The sequence below is a fragment of the Erinaceus europaeus genome, chromosome 10, assembly GCF_950295315.1.
Source record: "Erinaceus europaeus chromosome 10, mEriEur2.1, whole genome shotgun sequence".
In the NCBI taxonomy this organism is placed as follows: Eukaryota; Metazoa; Chordata; class Mammalia; order Eulipotyphla; family Erinaceidae; genus Erinaceus; species Erinaceus europaeus.
In genome coordinates, this window is record NC_080171.1 from 1711586 (window position 1) to 1728902 (window position 17317).

Here is a 17317-nt window from a genome sequence, read left to right on the forward strand (position 1 = left end):
CATGGATGGACATGGGGCACTGCACCACAGCAAAGGACTCTGGGAGGGAGGAGAGCACAGAGTGAGACATGGATGGACATGGGGCACTGCACCACAGCAAAGGACTCTGGGAGGGAGGAGAGCACAGGGTGACACATGGATGGACATGGGGCAATGCACCACAGCAAAGGACTCTGGGAGGGAGGAGAGCACAGGGTGAGACACGGATGGACATGGGGCACTGCACTACAGCAAAGGACTCTGGGAGGGAGGGAGAGCACAGGGTGACACATGGATGGACATGGGGCACTGCACCACAGCTAAGGACTCTGGGAGGGAGGAGAGCACAGGGTGAGACATGGATGGACATGGGGCACAGCACCACAGCAAAGGACTCTGGGAGGGAGGAGAGCACAGAGTGACACATGGATGGACATGGGGCACTGCACCACAGCAAAGGACTCTGGGAGGGAGGAGAGCACAGAGTGAGACATGGATGGACATGGGGTACTGCACCACAGCAAAGGACTCTGGGAGGGAGGGAGAGCACAGGATGACACATGGATGGACATGGGGCACTGCACCAGAGCAAAGGACTCTGGGAGGGAGGAGAGCACAGGGTGAGACATGGATGGACATGGGGCACTGCACCACAGAAAAGGACTCTGGGAGGGAGTGAGAGCACAGAGTGACACATGGATGGACATGGGCACTGCACCACAGCAAAGGACTCTGGGAGGGAGGGAGAGCACAGAGTGAGACATGGATGGACATGGGGCACTGCACCACAGCAAAGGACTCTGGGAGGGAGGGAGAGCACAGAGTGACACATGGATGGACATGGGGCACTGCACCACAGCAAAGGACTCTGGGAGGGAGGAGAGCACAGAGTGACACATGGATGGACATGGGGTACTGCACCACAGCAAAGGACTCTGGGAGGGAGGGAGAGCACAGGGTGACACATGGATGGACATGGGGCACTGTACCACAGCAAAGGACTCTGGGAGGGAGGAGAGCACAGAGTGAGACATGGATGGACATGGGGCACTGCACCACAGCAAAGGACTCTGGGAGGGAGGGAGAGCACAGGGTGACACATGGATGGACATGGGACACTGCACCACAGCAAAGGACTCTGGGAGGGAGGAGAGCACAGAGTGAGACATGGATGGACATGGGCTACTGCACCACAGCAAAGGACTCTGGGAGGAAGGAGAGCACAGAGTGAGACATGGATGGACATGGGGTACTGCACCACAGCAAAGGACTCTGGGAGAGAGGAGAGCACAGGGTGACACATGGATGGACATGGGGCACTGCACCACAGCAAAGGACTCTGGGAGGGAGGAGAGCACAGAGTGACACATGGATGGACACGGGGCACTGCACCACAGCAAAGGACTCTGGGAGGGAGGAGAGCACAGGGTGAGACATGGATGGACATGGGGCACTGCATCACAGCAAAGGACTCTGGGAGGGAGGAGAGCACAGAGTGAGACATGGATGGACATGGGGCACTGCACCACAGCAAAGGACTCTGGGAGGGAGAGACACAGAGTGAGACATGGGTGGACATGGGGCACTGCACCACAGCAAAGGACTCTGGGAGGGAGGGAGAGCACAGAGTGAGACATGGATGGACATGGGGCACTGCACCACAGCAAAGGACTCTGGGAGGGAGGAGAGCACAGGGTGACACATGGATGGACATGGGCACTGCACCACAGCAAAGGACTCTGGGAGGGAGGGAGAGCACAGAGATGAGACATGGATGGACATGGGGTACTGCACCACAGCAAAGGACTCTGGGAGAGAGGAGAGCACAGGGTGACACATGGATGGACATGGGGCACTGCACCACAGCAAAGGACTCTGGGAGGGAGGAGAGCACAGAGTGACACATGGATGGACACGGGGCACTGCACCACAGCAAAGGACTCTGGGAGGGAGGAGAGCACAGAGTGAGACATGGATGGACATGGGGCACTGCACCACAGCAAAGGACTCTGGGAGGGAGGAGAGCACAGGGTGACACATGGATGGACATGGGGCACTGCACCACAGCAAAGGACTCTGGGAGGGAGGAGAGCACAGAGTGAGACATGGATGGACATGGGGCACTGCACCACAGCAAAGGACTCTGGGAGGGAGGGAGAGCACAGGGTGACACATGGATGGACATGGGGCACTGCACCACAGCAAAGGACTCTGGGAGGAGAGCACAGAGTGAGACATGGATGGACATGGGGCACTGCACCACAGCAAAGGACTCTGGGAGGGAGGAGAGCACAGGGTGAGACATGGATGGACATGGGGCACTGCGCCACAGCAAAGGACTCTGAGAGGGAGGAGAGCACAGAGTGAGACATGGATGGACATGGGGCACTGCACCACAGCAAAGGACTCTGGGAGGGAGGAGAACACAGAGTGAGACATGGATGGACATGGGGCACTGCACCACAGCAAAGGACTCTGGGAGGGAGGGAAAGCACAGGGTGAGACATGGATGGACATGGGGCACTGCGCCACAGCAAAGGACTCTGAGAGGGAGGAGAGCACAGAGTGAGACATGGATGGACATGGGGCACTGCACCACAGCAAAGGACTCTGGGAGGGAGGAGAGCACAGAGTGAGACATGGATGGACATGGGGCACTGCACCACAGCAAAGGACTCTGGGAGGGAGGGAGGGAGAGCACAGAGTGAGACATGGATGGACATGGGGCACTGCACCACAGCAAAGGACTCTGGGAGGGAGGAGAGCACAGGGTGACACATGGATGGACATGGGGCAATGCACCACAGCAAAGGACTCTGGGAGGGAGGAGAGCACAGGGTGAGACACGGATGGACATGGGGCACTGCACCACAGCAAAGGACTCTGGGAGGGAGGGAGAGCACAGGGTGAGACATGGATGGACATGGGGCAATGCACCACAGCAAAGGACTCTGGGAGGGAGGAGAGCACAGGGTGAGACACGGATGGACATGGGGCACTGCACCACAGCAAAGGACTCTGGGAGGGAGGGAGAGCACAGGGTGACACATGGATGGACATGGGGCACTGCACCACAGCAAAGGACTCTGGGAGGGAGGAGATCACAGGGTGAGACATGGATGGACATGGGGCACAGCACCACAGCAAAGGACTCTGGGAGGGAGGAGAGCACAGAGTGACACATGGATGGACATGGGGCACTGCACCACAGCAAAGGACTCTGGGAGGGAGGAGAGCACAGAGTGAGACATGGATGGACATGGGGCACTGCACCACAGCAAAGGACTCTGGGAGGGAGGGAGAGCACAGGGTGACACATGGATGGACATGGGGCACTGCACCACAGCAAAGGACTCTGGGAGGGAGGAGAGCACAGAGTGAGACATGGATGGACATGGGGCACTGCACCACAGCAAAGGACTCTGGGAGGAGAGCACAGAGTGACACATGGATGGACACGGGGCACTGCACCACAGCAAAGGACTCTGGGAGGGAGGAGAGCACAGGGTGAGACATGGATGGACATGGGGCACTGCACCACAGCAAAGGACTCTGGGAGGGAGGAGAGACACAGAGTGAGACATGGATGGACATGGGGCACTGCACCACAGCAAAGGACTCTGGGAGGGAGGGAGAGCACAGGGTGACACATGGATGGACATGGGGTACTGCACCACAGCAAAGGACTCTAGGAGGGAGGGAGAGCACAGGGTGAGACATGGATGGACATGGGGTACTGCACCACAGCAAAGGACTCTGGGAGGGAGGGAGAGCACAGGGTGAGACATGGATGGACATGGGGCACTGCACCACAGCAAAGGACTCTGGGAGGGAGGGAGAGCACAGAGTGAGACATGGATGGACATGGGGCACTGCACCACAGCAAAGGACTCTGGGAGGGAGGAGAGCACAGAGTGACACATGGATGGACATGGGGCACTGCACCACAGCAAAGGACTCTGGGAGGGAGGGAGAGCACAGAGTGAGACATGGATGGACATGGGGCACTGCACCACAGCAAAGGACTCTGGGAGGGAGGAGAGCACAGAGTGACACATGGATGGACATGGGGCACTGCACCACAGCAAAGGACTCTGGGAGGGAAGGCAGAGGGAGGGGACAGGAAGAAAACTTTGGGGTCTGGTACTTAATGAAATCGTCTGTAACCCTTCAATAAAAAAGTTTTAATGAAAAGAGGATGGAACATCTTATTCGCAATACCGGGTAAAGCCACCTGTCCTCAGAAGGAGAAGGAATGGCCCCATATTGGCGATCCTCTGGGTAGTGTGTGCAGAGACCCCAGAGGGCAAGTCAACACACAGCAAATGTTACAGAATGTTTATTATAAAAAATGAAGATTAATCAGCAAGGGTCGAAACAGGCGAACAGCAAAAAGATACAAGGGTTTCCAAAGTCAGGCAGACAGGGGCCAGCCAACAAAGAAGAGAATGGTGGGGAGATGGAGAGACAGCAAGACACCTGTAGTCCCCCCACACACACACTTCTTGTGAAGCTCCCCCTGTGGGTGGGGAGTGAGGGTTCGAACCCAGGCCCTGGAACATGGTGACTACTGTGCACTTAACCAGGTGCACCACCGCTGGTAACATCTTAAACTCTGAGGGCTGGAGCTTTTCCCTGGCCTAGTTCTTGGAGATGCTTTTATTTTTCAGTCTGGGAAAAGCAGTACTTATTGCTATTATTTTCTTTTCTTAGTTTTATTTTTAATTTTTACTGATTAAATAATGACAGACAAGACCATAGGATAAGAGGGGTACAATTCTACACAGTCCCCACCACCAGAACTCAGTATCCCACCCCCTCCACTGGGAGCTTCCCTGTTCTTTATCCCTCTGGGAGCAGGGACCCAGGATCATTATGGGGAGCAGAAGGTGGGAGTTCTGGCTCCTGTCATTGCTTCTCCACTGGACATGGGTGTTGGCAGGTGGCTCCACACCCCCATCCTGTGTCTGTCTTTCCCTGGTGGGGCAGGGCTCTGGGGAGGGGAGGCTCCAGGACACATGGGTGAGGCCGCCTGCCCAAGGGAGTCAAGTTGATGTCGTGTAGGATAACAGAATGTGAGCTCAGAACTACAGGGATGCTGAGGTTACACACGCAGCTAGGCAACTCTGCCGAGTATGGGCGCCAGATCAGACCTATGGGGTTTACAGTCAATGGTATTTATATACATTCCCATATTTGGGAGCTAATCTCTGCCCTGATTAATCTCTGCCCAGCTTCTAGTCCTGTCTCCAACTCTGACACCATCTTCCTAGACAATACCTTTGGTCCACCTGCATGTTAGCTGTCAGGCTCAGGCAAAAACTAGACAAGTCATGGGCCCCTTGGAATAGACCTAAAATAGATTTCCTAGATCCTTCCAACATGAAGGCCCCAATTCTCATCTGCTCTATTCTCATATTCTCTCCAGCTTTTTCCAAAATGGAGACCCAAAATCTCATCTGCTCTATTCTTGCCTTTAGGTTCCTGACTATTTAACAGTTTTTTTCTGCTTTATATCTTGATGCTTCTTCATCCATCCACCAAGTTGCAGATGCTACTGTGACATATTTCTTATTTTATGCCACACTGTGAAGGGTCTTGTCATTGCAGGCCAGCTCACTGGTGCTGTGTCAAGGCTGAGCCTACAGCTGAGTAACAACTAAGTCTTGGTGGGTTCCAGGTAACTGACTCCATTTGGGGCCTCTTGTCCCTTATGTGCCCTGTGACCAAAGATAGAAGGGAGCCCCATACATACATTTCCCCTCTATGCATACTGGTGATAATTCAAGTCATAAGTTAAATACAGTAAGGGAATAGCCTTGGAGGCCAGGTGGTGACACACATGGTTGAATGCACATGTTAAAATACACAAGGACCTGGGTTCAAGCCCCCAGTCCCCATCTGCAGGGGGGAAGCTTCACAAGTGATGAAGCAGGGCTGCAGGTGTCTCTCTGTCTCTTTCCTTCTCTGTGTCCCCTTGCTCACAATTTCTGGCTGTCTCTATTCAATAAATAAGGATAATTTTAAAAAAAGAGAATAGCATTAAGTAATGATAAAGTAAAGCAATTTTAACAATGTACTATACTGAAATTATAAGAATGTGGTCTCCCTCTTTCTCTCAAAATACCTGACTGTGAGTAATTCCCTTAGACTGAGGGCCAGCACAATAATTCCCTTGAATTGTGTGCTGCTTTGCCATGTGCAGGACCCAGCTTCAAGCCTGGCTCCCATCACGGTGGAGGAAGCACTCATCTCTTTCACTGTTTCACAATGTCATCCCAGAGCAGTGAAGCCGCAGTGATAACTCAAAGAAAAATTTAAAGGGGGGAAGTGTGTGTGTATGTGTGTGCATGTGTGTGTGCATGTGTGTGAGCATGTGTGTATGTATGAATGTGTGAGTGTGTGTGTGTGACTGTATGTATGAGTGTGTGTGAGTGTGTGTGACTGTATGTATGAGTGTGTGTGAGTGTGTGTGTGACTGTATGTATGAGTGTGTGTGCATGTGTGTGTGCATGTGTGTGTGTGTATGAATGTATGTGTGACTGTATGAGTGTGTGTGTGTGAGTGCGTGAGTGTGTGAGTGTGTGTGTGCATGTGTGTATGTATGAATGTGTGTGTGTGTGACTGTATGAGTGTGTGTGTGAGTGCGTGAGTGTGAGTGCGTGAGTGTGTGAGTGTGTGTGTGTGCATGTGTGTGTGCATGTGTGTATGTATGAATGTGTGAGTGTGTGTGTGTGACTGTAAGAGTGTGTGTGTGTGAGTGCGTGAGTATATGTATGTGTGTGAGTGTGTGTGTGAGCCCTGCAGCTGTAGACAAGGAGAGGACTCTTGCAACGTGTCCCGGGTGGACCCAGGTCACTTAGTGCTGCATTCTGACACTGCTCCACGTCACCACATCACTGCCTCCAATGACCACCCAGTAGCACTGGTGCATGGTCTGCATATTGTGAAGGGTAAACTAAGCCAAAGTCTGATGACATGAAAATAGATCGTGGATAGATGGATAGATAGATAGATAGATAGATAGATAGATAGACAAATGATAGATGATAGATTCATAGATCGATGATAGTAGATAGGTGACAGATTGATACATGATAGATGATAGATTTTGATGTTTATGAATCACTCACCTTTCATTCAGAATCCTTCCTGACCTGTTCCTCTTGTCTAGTGTTTGTTTTTTCTCTTCTCATTGAACCCAGGAGTTACTATTCAATTCTTTTTTTTATTTATATGCCGGGATAGCCTGAGGGTACTTCTTCCCGAGCTAGTGCTCTCTGGGCTGGAGAGAACTCAACTGGAGCCGATCTAGGCTGCTGCATGGGAGAGGGATCAGGAACTCGTGCCGCACCAACTTCGCAGGAGACACACTCTGGAACTCTCGGAGCCAGAAAGCAATTTCCAAGTGTCTTTAATCAGAAGAGCAGCTGTTTTTATACTCTCCAAGTAGGGTGGAAACAGGATGTGACATAGAGAGGGTGGAGCAAAAAGTGACTGGTGAAAATCAGGGTGTGACAAGGAGAGGATCAGGGTGTGACAAGGAGAGGGGGTGGAGCAGGTGAGAATTCTACCACTAAACCACCAATGCCCTGGAGGGAGTGTGGTGTTTTATGTAAATGTAAAAGTGATTTATGTAAATAGACCAAAGCTTTGAATGGGATTAAATCTATCCCTATATAGGCATATGGTTAAGCAGAAGCCAGGGGGAGCTGGCATACTATCCAACATTTATAAAAAGGAAACACTGACAAAATCATAGGATAAGAGGGGCACAACTCCACACAGTTCCCACCACCAGAATTCTGTATCCCATCATTCCCCCTGACAGCTTTCCTATTCTTGAGAGCTTGTTTGGAGGTTGTAGCAGGGGAGTGCAGCTACTCATACACCCTCGACCGAAGACCGGTCCGTCTCTATTCGGGGAAGGCCGTCCTCTTCGACCGAGTGTACAGCTTCGGGAGGGACGCACATGGAGCTGTGAGGGAGGAAGGGGACACCCGCCTAGCCAGCCAGATCAGCCAAATCAACCCTGGCGATCACTGGGGTGACAGATGTCGCAGCCAGATCACCCTCACATCCATCCCATTCTCTGTCCCTCTGGGAGTATGGACCCAGGGTCATTGTGGGATGCAGAAGGTGGAAGGTCTGGCTTCTGTAATTGCTTCCCCACTGAACATGGGCATTGACAGGTGGATCCACACTCCCAGCCTGCCTCTCTCTTTCCCTAGTGGGGCAGGGCTCTGGGGAAGTGGGGCTCCAGGACACATTGGTGGGGTCGTCTGTCCAGAGAAGTCTGGTCAGCATCCTGGTAGCATCTGGAATGTGGGGGCTGAAAAGAGAGTTAACATGCAAAGTATGAGTAATGAGGGTGAAGGGTTGACATTCCATGCCTGACATCTCTGGACACAGTCTGAAGTGAAGCATGCTGAGGTGGTACTCATTGCATTGAATAGGTTGGGATTGGTGGATGCAATATCATTTGGTTTGAGTTGAGAGAAGCATGTAGGAAAGTGAGCTCCAGCCTAGAGGTTCCAGGACTGGGGGAAATACAGGCTCTACAGAGGAAGCGGGTGGTACCTGCTGTCTTGGGGTTAAAAAGACAATAGATAGTGATTGCTATAATTATTTTATTTGGCAATTGGGTTAGCTTTGAAATATCCCTTTGTTAGGATTTGCGGTATCATACACGACCTCACCATGATTTGGCTTTGTACACCCTCTTACTCCTCATGCAGGTATAGCAAAGAGTGTTGACCCTGTTGATACCCAAGAGACCAAAGGTGCTCTGTCTTTTGGGTTTTGTTTGTTGTCATTGTTTTAATATTCCATGTTTTATTACCTTTTTCAAAGGTAGAAATATTTAACCACAGGAAGGTAAGATAAGACCAACAATTAACCTTTGTAGGAGACTAAGGGACTGCTCAGTCTTCCATGAATCTCTGATAGCCTAGGCTTGGGCACTAAAGAAATAAAGAACTGATTATTTCCTCCTTAAAAACTACTTCCTCCTGGGGCCAGGGGGCAGCACACCTGGTTGAGCACACATTGCAATGCACTAAGACCCAGGGTCAATCCCCCAGTCCCCACCTGCAGGAAGAAAGCTTTGTGAGTGGTGAAGTAGGGCTGCAGGTGTTTGTCTTTCTCTCCCCTTCTGTGTCTCCCCCTCCTCTCTCGATTTCTCTCTGTCCTATCCAACAACAACAAGGGCAACAAAATGGGGAAAATGGCCTCCAGGAACAGTGGATTCGTAGTGCAGGCACCAGCCCCAGCAATAACCTTGGAGGCAAAAAAAAAAAAATCACTCCCTCCTAAAATAAAAGACCTAATGTTGTTAAAATCTGCTCTCCATGTTGTGGAGACAAAGAAAATGCCCTGCACTGCTGACAGGAATGTAATTAGTCCAGCCCTGTGGAGAGCAGACCGGAGACTCTCAGAAGGCTAGAAGTGGACCTGCTCTGTGACCCTGCAATTCCTCTCCTGGGGATAGATCCTAAGGAACCCAACACACCCATCCAGAAAGATCTGTGTGCACCTGTGTTCATAGAAGCACAATGTGTAATCGCCAAAACCTGGAAGCAACCCAGGTGTCCAACAACAGATGAGTGGCTGAGCAAGTTGTGGTCTAGATACACAACGGAATACTACTCAGCTATCAAAAATGGTGAATTCACCTTCTTCACCTCAACTTGGATGGAGCTTGAAGGAATCCTGTGAAGTGAGATCAGCCGAAAAGAGAAGGATGAGGATGGGCTGATGGCACTCACAGGCAGAAGTTGAGAAATCAGATCAGAAGGGGAAACACAGAGCAGAACTGGGACTGGAGGTGGCGCACTGCACCAGAGTAAAGGACTCTGGGGTTGAGGGGAGGGTTCAGGTCCTGGAACAGGATGGCAGAGGAGGACTAGTGGGGGGGGTTAAATGTGGAAAACTGAGATACGTCACACATGTACAAACTATTGTAGTTACTGTCTGCTGTAAACCGTGAATCCCCCAACAAAGGAATTTAAAATAATATCTGCTCTCCACAATTCCCGTCATGGTCTCCTGTTGGATCCGAGTCCTGGCTGCAGGAGTGCGGCAGAGTAAACACACTCGGCTCTCACCAGCTCACGAGGATTCACAGCAATCCAGAGTCTAAAAAAAATGCAGAAAAAAATTCAAGGGCCGGAAATGGGAAAAGAAAACCTGGCTAAGATTAGTGGCCTGGATGAGTGTGTGTGTGAAAGCCAGTGTGTAGAATCAGATCTGCCCAATTTTCCTGTGTGGAAAACTCCCTTCATCTCTCACTGCTTGTTGTTTCTATGAGGAACTGGGCCTTCTTACATAATTTAAAGGATTCCAGTGCCTTCAATCACACCAAAAGCTGTTCATTTCCTTATGGTAAACAATAGTGTTTTAAATGCCAGGAATCCTTGGCTGGGAAAGACAGCTGAATGATTGTACAAAAGACTTTCATGCCTGAGACTCAGAGGTCCCAGGTTCAATCCCCAGCACCACCAGAAACCAGAGCTGGGGAATGCTCTGGTCTTTCTCTCTGTATCTTTCATTAAAGTGAAATAAAATACTAAATAAGTAAATAAATGCAAATAACCCCACAGGGCAACATATTAAATTTCAAAACACTTACTTTGAGCCTTCTCCACCCTCATTTCACAATACTTTGCCCCCTCAAACACACACAGACACACACCCACACACCCCTAAACAGTCTGCTTATTCCCAGATAACCTCTTTCCTTCCACAAGGCCCTCTTTCTGCATGCCTCTCTCCACCCCCTTCTTCACCTGCGCCTTTAGCTCAAATGACTCTTCCTTCAGAAAGCCTCCCCTGGCTGCCCAGATGCCAAAGAGCCCTCTCACTTTGCATTTTAATAGTTCTGTGTAACTCTCTCTCCTGTTTCACTACAGCTGCCACCTTACATTTCCCTGTTACATTGGCAGTGGATCCAGATTTACTCCCTTATTAAGCATACGCTCTGGAAGCATAACTCCAGACTGTCTTATTTTACCTCTAAATTCTTTTTTTTAATTATCTTTATTTACTGAGTAGAGACTGTCAGAAATCAAGAGTGTAGGGAGAGGTAGAGAGGGAGAGAGACAGAGAGACACCAGCAGCCCTGCTTCACCACTGGTGAAGCTTTCCCCCTGCAGGTGGGGACCAGGGGCTTGAACCCAGGTCCTTGTGCACTGTGATGTGAGCGCTCAACCAGGTGCGCACGTCCTTTCATGACGGAACCCTCAGAAGCCAGAGGAGTCGGGTGTTCTCATCTGTGGAGCCACAGAACCCCAGTCCTCCTGGGAAGCCAGCACCGCCTGTGCCCTAACTCCTGCTGCCTCCCCAGCGTCGGCACTGGGCGTGGTGCTAGCCAGGTGCTCCAGACACTGAGCTGAGTCGGGGAGCGAGCAAGGTATGTGCTCAGGTCAGTCACGGAGAGGTGAGTGGGCTCCCGCAGTGGAAGGCACAACTTGGAGCTGAGCCACGGGCTCAAAGGACTTTGGCCTGCTAGTCGCCCCTTTTCCAAGGCAGACTTTAAAACATGCCAGTTTTGTGGGGCACTTGTAATGGAAATAAACTTAGTACATTAAAGTCATGGAATGTGGGTCTGATGTGTGTTTGGGCATGGATGGCTGAACCCCTGAAGCTCATCTATCAGACTCCCCTTGGCCTGCCTGCCTTGTGGTCGAGCGAGATGTGGCCAGAGCACGCTGGGGAATTTCAACCTTCCTATGAGCCTCACCGCATCACCCACCCCGCCTCCCTCTGGTGGGCTTCGCCTTCCTTCTATTTCTATTTCCCCGTTCCTGCGCCACCATCCACACCTTCTCATTGCCTTGCCCTCTTTTCCCTGATAAGGAGATGTTGGTCTTCTTGGCCAGCTGGCTACTTCCCCTGCACAGCTACTTTATAAACTCGTAACTAAGACAATAAAGTGCTCCGTCCTCCGCCACGGTACCTGAGGGGGGGTTGTTGTACCGTCCGCTGCCACGGTGCGCTGGAGACCCCTCAGCGAGCTCACCTGGCCGCTGCTGGCCTGAGGTTCCCGCTCTCCGTCTAGGCTCTGGTGGCCAACAGGCCAGACGGTGAAGTAGGAGCCGGGCTGGCTCGTTCCCCCAGGAACCCAACAGTGGAATGGATTACCTTCAGCCTCTGTAGCTACTTATTGATCCAAGGCTGCAGCAGGTGTTTGGACTTGGCTCCTGCTTGCCGACTCTTCAGATAAGGACTTTGCCCAGGAAATATTAAGGAGTTTTGATTGGGCTCAGAAATAGGGACTTCAGCCAGTTCCTGACTCTGGACAGAAACACGCTGCATCATTAAGGTGCGTTTCCCTATCGCCTGTTTTTATTCACTAGAATCTAATTTCTAGGCTGCATCTCAACAAGGGTGACGTCAGCATTCCCACCGCAGCTGAGAACACAGGCTGGGTATCAAGCTGCTGGGTTTGATTGGCAGCTCCAGCTGACTTTGTGAACTCCACCACACTGGTGGCCTTTCTGTATTTCAAATGTATGACATAGGGAGACTGATGGGATGCCATTATTTACATCACGAGATTGTAATGACTGTCAAACTGTACCTTACACACAGTGTGTGTTTTTAAAATAAATTGTAAAAGTACATTGTAAGTCCCCCTACTTTTGTCCCAATCATTTTTTATATTTATTTATTTATTTATTTATTCCCTTTTGTTGCCCTTGTTGTTTTATTGTTGTAGTTATTATTGATGTCATCGTTGTTGGATAGGACAGAGAGAAATGGAGAGAGGAGGGGAAGACAGAGAGAGAGAGAGATAGACAGACACCTGCAGACCTGCTTCACCGCCTGTGAAGTGACCCCCCTGCAGGTGGGGAGCCAGGGGCTCGAACCAGGATCCTTACTCTGGTCCTTGCGCTTTGAGCCGCATGCGCTTAACCCGCTGTGCTACCACCCTGTCGCAATCATTTTTTTAAATATTTATTTAGTTATTTGCTTTCAGTAGGAGAGAAATTGAGCGAGGAGGAGGAGATAGAGGGAGAGCTACCTGCATCACGGTGTCACCCATGTCTGAGGCCCCCACCTGTGTTTGAGGCAATGATTTCATTCAATATTTTTTTCATTTTTACTATCTTTATTTATTGGACAGAGACTGTCAGAAATCGAGAGGGAAGGTGGAGATGGAAGGCAAGAGAGGCAGAGAGACACCTGCAGCCCTGCTTCACCACTTGCAAAGCTTTCCCCCTGCAGGTGGGGACCGGGGCTCAAACCCGGGTCCTTGCATACTGTAATATGAGCACTTAAACAGCTGCACCACTACCACCTGCCCCTATTTATTTATTTTTTATGTATTGGATAGACACAGAGAAAAACTGAAAGGGAAAGGGTGATAAAGATTGAGAGAGAAGGAGAGACACCTACAGCCCTGCTTCACTACTCAATTATCCTTTTTTTTTTTTTTTTAACCAGAGCACTAACAGTGGTGGGAGGGATTGAACCTGTGACTTTGGAGCCTCAGGTATAAAAGTCTTTTTGCATGACCACTGTGCCGTCTCTGCCATTCTCTGCTTCACTGCTCATGAAGGCGGGACACGGGCTTGAGCCTGCGTCCTTGGGCATGGTGGCATGCGCATTTTAGCGAGTGTGCCACCACCTGGCCCCCAATAAAGATTTCTTGATTTTTTAATTTTCATTTATTTATGATTGGCTAGAGACAGAGAAATTGAGGAAAAAAGAGACAAAGAAACACCCGCAGCCCTGCTTCACCACTTGTGAAGCTTTCCCCCTGCAGGCGGGGACCGGAGGCTTGAACTTGGCTCCTTGAGCTCTGTAGTTTGTGCATTTAACCAGGTGCACCACCACCTGGCCCCAAAGATTTTTAAATTTAATTTAGTTTAGTTTAATTGAATTTGCCTGCAGGGTTATTGCTGGAGCTTGGTGCCTGCACTGCACATTCGCTGCTCCTGGAGGCTATTTTTTCCCTTTTGTTGCCCTTATAGTTTATCGTTGTTGTTTTTATTGTTACTGTTACTGCTGTCATTGTTGTTGGATAGGACAGAGAGAAATGGAGAGAGGAGGGGGGGCAGAGAAGGGAAGAGAAAGAGAGACACCTGCAGACCTGCTTCACCGCTTCTGAAGTGACCTCCTACAGGTGGGGAGCTGGGGTCTCGAACCAGGATCCTTCTGCCAGTTCTTGTGCTTTGCGCCATGTGCGCTTAACTTACTGCGCTACTGCCCGGTCCCCCAATAAAGATTTTTAAAGATGTATTTATTAATGAGAAAAATACAGAGATTGATAGATAGGCAGACAGACAGGACCAGACTGTAGAACCAGGAAACCTCATTCCTACAAGTCAGGTACACTACCCAGTGCACCTCTCCTGGGCCACCCACTGAAGTTTGGTGAACGCCCGACCATTCGAGCCCACGACTGGTCCAGGTTTATATCAGGCTGGTAGTCACAAGTGCCTAGAAGAGATCTCAAGGTGTGACTGGTAACTAGTCTTGACTGTAAGTGAGGATTGTTTTGATAGAGACATCGCATCAGCTAAGGTCTTGGCCACTCTGCTATCTTCAGCGGAGCCCCCGTGGGCTCAGCACCAGCCTCAGGCAGGCCAGGAACCGAGCACTTCCAGTGATGTGGGGGGGGGGGGGGCGAGAGTCCCTCTGAGCAAGGAGCCCAGCGATTCTCCCCTCTGCATCACTCCCATGAAGAAATAAATTCCCCAAAGAGTGTCAGTAGTCTGATTTCACAGCCCAGCCTTGGCCTGGAGGCCAGATGGAAAGCAGGTCTGACACCTGGGCGGCTGGTCACAGGGGATATAACAGGGAATGAGGGGGAAGTTATCCAAAGGACACTCAGGCTCTGACCTAAGCAAGAGGGGCAGGTGGGGGGAGCTGGCCAGACAAGCAGCAGTCAGTTCCCTCCATGAAGAAAGAGAAGAAGGGGGGTAATCTTTTCTTTTCTTTTCTTTTCTTTTTTTGCTTTCAGGGTTATTGCTGGGGCTCGGTGCCTGCACCATGAATCCACTGCTCCTGGAGGCCATTTTCCCATTTGTTGCCCTTGTTGTAGCCTTATTGTAGTTATTATTGTTATTGCTGATGTTGCTGTTGGATAGGACAGAGAGAAATGGAGAGAGAAGGGGAAGACAGAGACGGGGAGAGAAAGACAGACACCAGCAGACCTGCTTCACCGCCTGTGAAGCGCAGGTGGGGAACTGGGGGCTCGAACCAGGATCCTTAAGCCGGTCCTTGCGCTTTGCGCCACGTGTGCTTAACCCGCTGCGCTACCACCCGACCCCCGGAGTAATATTTTCTAAAACATCGTTTATGTTTGTGCAGTCGGCCTTCCCAGGAGTGGAACTCTTTCTCTGTGCTAAGGAGACTCCCTGGGAAGGTGCCTTGTCCTTTGGACATGCATGCCAAAGAGAACGGATCTGGCAGGAGTCCTGCACTCTCCTTTCCGGCCTAATGCAGTGAATCTCTAGTCAGTTGGCTTCCATTAATTTACATACTGAACTTCACCTCAGCTTCCTAACAGCTATAATTCCTGGTTCAATGAAAACACATCATTATGCTAAACTCTCAGTTTAACAAGGTTAGTTGACAGACTTGCCTCACATGGTCATGAATCTCCTCCCCCCCCCCCCGCCTTTTTTTTCCAGGGAGGTATTTTTGGCTCTAAGCACCAGAACACCCAACTTGAAGTTGTATGAACAAACACAGTTCTACTGGTGTGTGTAGCTGAGCGTCCAGATGTGAGTTAGACTTGAGTGGACTCAGCCCAGGGATTGAACTCAACTTCTCTGCAGGGGCAGTGAAGCTCTCTGCCCTTGTGCCCAACCCCTACCCCCCATCCCAGGGCATTCAGCTCCCTCTGGAAACAAAAGAACAGGAGAGTCAGGCAGCCTTACAGGTACCCAAAGCAGGTCTGGAGCAAAGCGAGACCTCCGGAGTCATCCCTGCTGCTCCTGTAATTCTCGTGCTCGGTATCAATACTCAGTGAATGACTTTACTTATTTAAAATAGGCTCTGCTCCGGAGTACTAAAAAGAAAAGGCGAAACCGGTGTTGCCAGACTGCCTAGGGGAGTCTGGGAGAGATGGGGGTTGACTTGGGTGTTGTGCAGTGACTGGACGTGCTTCGTCTGGACTGTGCGCACGGTCACACTGGGCTGCAGCCGGCCTTCCCACTAGCGTGTGATGCCAGGCGTCTGTTCATGACCTGGCTGGTCCTGTGTGTCTTCTGTGGGGGAATGGCTCTCCCGCTCCTTTCTTACGATACTGTTGCACTCGTTGCTGTTGTTTTGTGCGAGTCCCCTATACATTTTGGATATGAACCCCCTCAGCAGATTTTCAGAATGTTCTCTCCCATTCAGTTGGTTGGTATTCGCCTTTGCTGTGGACAAGTTGTTTTTTAGTTGGATTGCTCCATTTAGTGACATTTTATTTTTGCAGCTTTTTTGTCTTTTTTGTCTCCTGACGGTCCAAAAGCAACCCTCGCTGAGAGTAAAGTCAAGGAGCTACCTTTCTTTGTTTTTTTCTAGGGACGCTGCTGAGGAGGTGGGAGGGGAGTGTTGAACCTGGGTCTTTGAGAATGTGTGGTAGAGTGTGTATTCTATCCAGCAACCTCTTTCTCAGCCCCAGAGTCTCATTTCTTTTCAATCTGGATACCTTTCTGTGTTTCTTGACTAGCTGACCCAGCTAGAATTTCTTTTTTTTTTAAGCAGGATCTTGATTCATTGTCATTGATTAAAGGACATCTCAGGAGTGCAGGGCCTACCATTTGTCCAGAGGACCATGGCTGGGGATGTATTTGACTCCACAGCTGTCTGGGAAGAGACACTTTTCAGCCACCATGTCTTAAAATTCATCCGCGTTAAACATGGTGAAGCCCCACTTCTAGGAGATGTGGACCTTCTGGCATCCAGGGAACTTGAACTTAGCCCTGCGCAGGGCTCCATCACACGCTCTTTATTCTGCAGCTTAGTGCAGATGGACATGATGACCTGGCCAATGTGGACTCTGGCCACGGTGCCCTGGGGCTTCCCAAAAGCACCTCGCATCCCTGTCTGGAGCCTAAGGTTAGGGACAGCAGGAGGTTGGGCATAAAATGAACACTGAGCAGGAAGGGCGTCTCCAGGGCCCCTCAAGGCAGCTACACTAGCCGCAGCCGCAGGCATTACCAGGAGCAGTGCACACCGAGCGCCATGGGGAGGGCAGCATGGTCAGCTTGATTGGCTGCGGATAGAACTTCTAATACTATGTTGGACAAAGTGTGAAGAGTAGGGCTGGGGCTGTGAGTGCATGGTCCCATGCACAAGGAGCAGGTTCAAGTCCCCAGACCTCATCTGCAGAGGGAAA

The 17317-nt window shown here is 50.7% G+C and overlaps 1 pseudogene; it reads right to left on the bottom strand.

Annotated features, from left to right (window-relative positions):
- Positions 1 to 17084: 17084 nt before the first annotated feature.
- On the bottom strand, positions 17085 to 17200 carry LOC132541103 (small nucleolar RNA SNORA70; annotated as a pseudogene).
- Between the last annotated feature and the right edge of the window lie 117 nt (positions 17201 to 17317).